At 39.1% G+C, this 6,035-nt stretch overlaps 1 pseudogene; it reads left to right on the top strand.

The window, feature by feature from the left end:
• The first annotated feature begins 5,046 nt into the window (after positions 1 to 5,046).
• LOC150066662 (glucose-induced degradation protein 8 homolog pseudogene) lies at positions 5,047 to 5,812 on the top strand (annotated as a pseudogene).
• The last annotated feature ends 223 nt before the right edge of the window (positions 5,813 to 6,035 follow it).

The raw sequence follows: 6,035 nt of genomic DNA, 5'->3' as shown, positions 1-6,035 counted from the left end.
AGCCCTATGATCAGCAAAAAAAGAAGAAGAAAAGAAAATCTTGATAATAAGTTAGTGTTGAAGTCTACAAAGCTCAGTGAACTTGACTGATGTTCATGCTGGATAGGGAAGTGATGTAGAGTTATATAATGTCATTAGCTAGTCCCAGAGAGGAGAAAGGGGCACAGAACATGTTACTCATAAGCAAAATTCTTTCTAAATGGAATATTTTGCAATGTGTCCCATGAAGCAACTGTAGGTCTTTATGCACACACACAATTCCTTGAAACTTGGCACAAATTGGAGCTCTATTTGGAGTCATGCATTAAGAGTGTGTAGACCATTTCTGCATGTCCCTCACTGATGGAAAGACACAGATTACATTTATTACACAAATATTCCTCCAGTGATTAAAATTCTTTCTCTTTGCAGTGTGAATGAGAAAGGAATAAAAACAAGTGAGTAACTTGTTCAAACCACTATGGAAAGCAGTATGGCAATTCCTCAAAAGACTAAACATAGAGCTCCCCTATGACCCAGCAATTCCACTACTTGGCATTTACCCAACCATCCAGAAACAAGGACATACTAAATCCACTAGCACAACAATGTTCATTGTAGCATTATTTACCATAGCAAAGATATGGAACCAACCCAGGTGCCCCTCATTTGATGAATGGATCAACAAGGTGTAGTATTTATACACAATGGAATTCTATGCTGCTGTCAGAAAGAACGACATCGCCCCACTTGTTAGGAAATGGAAAGACTTAGAAAAAATCCTATTAAGTGAAGTAAGCCAGACTCAAAGGAACATAGGCTCAACGGTTTCCCTCATTTTTTCATAACCAATAGGAGCCTTGGGCTCTCCTAGCAGAAATTTACAATAGAGCAAAACCTAGATACATAAGGCCATATAGAATGATGCTAAATAAAAGGACTGCCAGGATATAGAATCAAAAGCCATATAATGAGTGCTTGTTGTCCTATATGTACTGTGTTATCTCTCATCTCTTTTGCTGTCTCTTGGTTATCTCATATTATTACAGTATTTCACCTGGTTATCTGATTTATTGTATATATGCATATTTGGTTTTTTGAAATTGGAGAGGGAAGGGGGGAAACAAGATGAAGGGCGGGGTGGGGGAAGGGAAATGGGGACCAAGACATGAGAAAGGGTATCATTGTTTGTGAAGTAATGCACCTTCTATGTGGTGAATATAATGTAACCCTTCTATTAATTACACTAAAAATATATGGAAAAAATAAGTGAGTAAGAAATGTAAGCAGCTCTCATAGATAAATTTCATATATTTACTAACAAGCAAGTGTGTGTTATCATATCAAAAAATAAAATATATTTGGAGCTACTTAAATTTTCTTGCTCAATAATGAAAGGTACAGAATAAGGATTTCACTTCTAGTGATTTTATAAGCATATCATCAGTGAGTCCAGAATGAATAGTAGAGATTACTCTCTCCAAGATATGAATAGGGCATCATTTTGCTATTACTTTTGCAAGCACAGCTAGGAGATCTAATGCTTATTCTAAGCTGCATGTTGAGCTTTCACTACAGTAACAACAAATAAAGAAAAATTCCTTGCAATTTTGCTAGTTTTTACTAGGAGCTACAACCTACACTCCTTTTCTGAGCTCTGTCAAAGGTACAAAAAAAAAAAGATATTGATAAGCCTGAGCTCCCACAAGGTAAGGCTGTGTTGAATGGATACCCTGTGGCCCCAAGCATTTTGATCTTGTATAAAACACAGTACTAGGGCCTCTTAACGTTAGAAACAACCTGATTCTGTCACTTAATGTACGAATTGGAGTATGTTTCTTAATTTTCTCAAAAACTTCCAATTTCTTCAGCCATCAAATGGAAACAAAAGAAAACTCTTGGGAATTGAGTTTGGTTAATGTATCTTGAGTTCTTTAATTCAGGGCATTGTAGACAACGAATGGCAGTTTCTGCTGCTACTTTGCAAGTTAATGTCCCTTGGCTTGGCTTCCCCAACAGCAGCCATGAGACAATAATTTTGTTGCCAGTATATTTATTGGGGAAATGATTCCAGAAAACACAAGTAGAGAAGTTGGAAAAGGGAGAGCAGCAGAGGTGATTTATTGGATAGATAGCGACAATAGGGATCATTCTCATGGGGAAACTCCAACAATCAAAATAGAATAGCTTGGGAATTTTTCTACCCAAGAGGAAAATGAGCTGAGATGTTAATCCAGCCCAATGGCAGTGCTACTTCTGGGTATTGGCACCCCTGCACTAATAGTCTTCCCTATACATGGAATGAGCCGAGTCCCACAGGCAAAAACAGGAACTGATGGCAGACAGAACCCAAGGCTGTTGAGGAATCAGAACTGCAGAGGGAAGCACTTAGGGGAGATAGGCAGATAGCAGACAGAATCTTCACAACCCACACTTGACAGGATTTCTCTTGGCTCCCTTCCTGCTCAGAGCTCACTACCTGATTTGGCTTTTGTAATAGGCAAAATCTTCCCAACTCTATTCTTAGGTATATTTCCATTTGAAAACTTGAGGACAGACAAGGGTAGAATGTATTCTCGCTGAACGGAGTGGATTTAGAATATGAGCTTGGATACTGATTTAATATGAAGTGGCTGAGGAAGGTTGAATATGCATAAGTAAGTGTGATTTGGAAGTTTAGAAAGTAGGTATACTGGAGTCTTTCAAAGGTTGAGTGAGAAGGTTTTGCCATGGTAAAACCTCATGAAATCCCTAACTTTTTTTTTATAAGTTTTATGATTGTATTTAGATACTTCAAGACATCTAGTGAGTGTATACTGTTTTAAACTGTTAGCATTTTGGTTTAATAATGAAATAGGTGATGATTTCATTTAGTAGAGTTAAACTTGTCAAAAGTTGGGCCTGCTTCATAGCACTTTGTAACTAAAACAGATATACATGCAATATAGCATATAATGATATTTGAGTTCATCAACAGGTAGACAGAGAAATTAACATAGTGATTAATGTTGAAATAATTATATAAAACATGAAAGAGTACATAACTTAATGTTCCATCTAAATGTAAAATACAACTTGTATTTTGAGTTATACAAAAATATTTTCCAAACTCTTACACTAGTTATTTTTTAATAAACTGAATTCCTTCTGAATACTAAAAGTCTTCCCTTCCACAGACTGGTGATATGAAACCACACAGGGAGGATCTGAAGGCTAATTTTTCCATTAAAAATGATACTTTTCCCTCAGATATAGCACAATAACAGGAAAAAATTTTCTTAATGGCACCAACTAATGCTGATAGCATAAAAATGACCTCCTGTGAAAGTTTAGCTCACAGATGCTATGAACCTATACTAAATCAAATAGAAAGACTATTAACTGCTTGGAGAAATTTCAAATTTATATTTTCCATTTCAGGCAGAATGTTAGAATAGGCTTTCCTTGGTTTGGCTAAAATCAAATTAATGACATGATAATTACTATTTAAATTCACTTAATGATTGCTTCATGACTTAAAGTTTTTAGCTTTCCTTTTGTTATACATTTTTAAAAACTAATCCATTAAATGATGAAGCATATAAAGATACAATATTTTAGGCTACACTATTCCCTCTACTGGTTATTTTGTTGACACTTGGATGTGTAAAGGAGATATAGATATAAGTTAAAAAATGTGGGTGATGATCTAAACTGATAAAGGATTTCCTGTTTTCATAACTAATTTTTATACAAGTGGTCAATTTTATACCAGGGGCAATTTTGTTTCTTTTCTATATCCTTCCCCAACAGGACTGATTTGATATACTTATGTGGAAACAGAGAACACACAGACAGATGGGCATGAGAGCATAAATCAGTGTTGTAGTTTGTGTTTAATACACATAAATTCTAGATAGATTTCTTGAAGACTGTGTAAGAAACTATTAACAGTGGTTATTGCCCTCAGAGTATTCAATAACTTACAAGTGAATATATGTCATATTTATTTGTGTGTGTGCACGCATGCGTGTGCTTGAACATGTGCATGTACTGGTATTAAGACTTGAATTCAGAGCTCCATGATCTTTTTTTTTGCCAGTCCTGGGCTAAGGCTCAGGGCCTGAGCACTGTCCTTGGGCTTTCTCAAGGCTAGAGCTCTACCACTTGAGCCACAGCACCACTTCTTGCTTTTTTCTATGTATGTGGTACTGAGGAATTGAACCCTGGTCTTGGTGCATGCTATGCAAGCACTCTGCCACTAGGCCAAACTCCCAGCCCCCAGAGCCTCATTTTCTTACTTGGCTTTTTCACTCTGTGCTGATATTCTATCAGTTGAGCCACACTTCCACCTCTAGCTTTTTGCTGGCTAATTGGAGATGAGTGTCTCAGATTTGTGTTCTTGGGTTGGGTGTGAATGACAATACTCAGATGGTAGCCTCCTGAGTAGCTAAAATTACAGACATGAGCCAATGGCACCTGACTTACAGTTCCTTTTACATGAATTTAAGTTTTAGAGTACATGTTTTGGTATAGTTTAGGACTCTAGCATATCTTTCATTAGTTATGCACTGGCTATGTGATTTACAAATTTTCATCAGTAAGTGTATTTTGCTGCAATTGACATCGATAAATAAAATTAAATGTTTGTTTTAAAATACCTCTCGAAATCAAATTACTAGACTAGAAGACTTAAGTTTCTCAAGTCTCTGGACACTTATTGATAAATTATCCTCCAGAACTATATGAAAAATTTCCACAAAGAAGAGTTAATTTCATCCACAAATTTTACTCATGTGGCACATGCTTTAAAATTCATTTTAAAATTTCTTTATTTAAGAAATGTTCAGGCCCCACCCCGGGAGCGGCCGTGGAGCTGCCGTGTCCTGCGGGAGGCAGGATTCGCACGATTTCAGCTCTTGCCATACATTTATCTTACATGTTCAGTCAAACAAGCAGCTGTCATTGACTCCAAGGCCAAAGCTTCCCGACCCAGCCTGGCTTCTGATGTCCTGTCTTTCCTCTTTGGAGCGTCTCCTTGTTGATCTTGCTGCTCAGCTCCCCTGTATATCCATTAAATAAATCAGAATGAGTTATGCAGAAAAAACCGATGAAATAACGAAAGATGAATGGATGGCAAAGCTCAATAACTTGCATGTTCAACGAGCAGACATGAATCGTCTCATCATGAACTACCTAGTCACAGAGGGTTTCAAGGAAGCAGCAGAGAAGTTTCGAATGGAATCTGGGATTGAACCAAGTGTGGATTTGGAAACCCTTGATGAACTAATTAAGATTCGGGAGATGATTCTTCTGAAGGGTCAGATTCAGGAAGCCATCGCCCTGATCAACTGCCTCCACCCACAGCTCTTGGACTCAAACCGGTGTCTTCATTTTCATCTGCAGCAACAGCATTTGACCGAGCGGATCCGCCATTGTGAGACTGAGGCAGCCCTGGAGTTCGCCCAGACACAGCTGGCCGAGCAGGGTGAGGAGAGCAGAGAGTGCCTCACAGAGATGGAGCGCACGCCGGCCCTGCTGGCCTTCGACAGCCCTGAAGAGTCTCCCTTTGGAGACCTCCTTCACATGATGCAGAGGCAAAAGGGGTGGAGTTAACCAAGCTGTTCTAGATTATGAAAATCCTGAGTCCACACCTAAGCTGGCAAAATTACTGAAACTGCTACTTTGGGCTCAGAATGAGTTGGACCAGAAGAAAGTAAAATATCCCAAAATGACAGACCTCAGCAAAGGTGTGATTGAGGAGCCCAAGCAGAGCCTGTGCCTGAACCCCAGCAGTCACCGGCATAGGACTCACCTCTCTAGGGCCACGACTGACAGAGCCTCACTGCAGTGAAGAACCTTTCTCCCCTTGTACTTCATGTTGTTTTTGAGCCAGCATCTTTTGAAAGGGGGAAAGCCACTCTTTTAAAATGCTGGCAAACCCACAGCGAAAGGCCCCGGCTCTTGGAGTCTGATGCCCCCGTGTGTGCACTGTGATGTGACCTGAGGGTTGGACGGGCCGACCTTCCTTGTTGTGGGCTCCTGGTGTTTCTGGCTGCCCATGAGCTCCTTGGCCA

Source organism: Megascapheus bottae, chromosome 2, assembly GCF_031878675.1.
Source record: "Megascapheus bottae isolate mThoBot1 chromosome 2, mThoBot2.hap1, whole genome shotgun sequence".
Lineage (NCBI taxonomy): Eukaryota > Metazoa > Chordata > Mammalia > Rodentia > Geomyidae > Megascapheus > Megascapheus bottae.
Note: the sequence above shows the minus strand (reverse complement) of the source record. Positions and strands in the feature narration are given on the sequence as shown.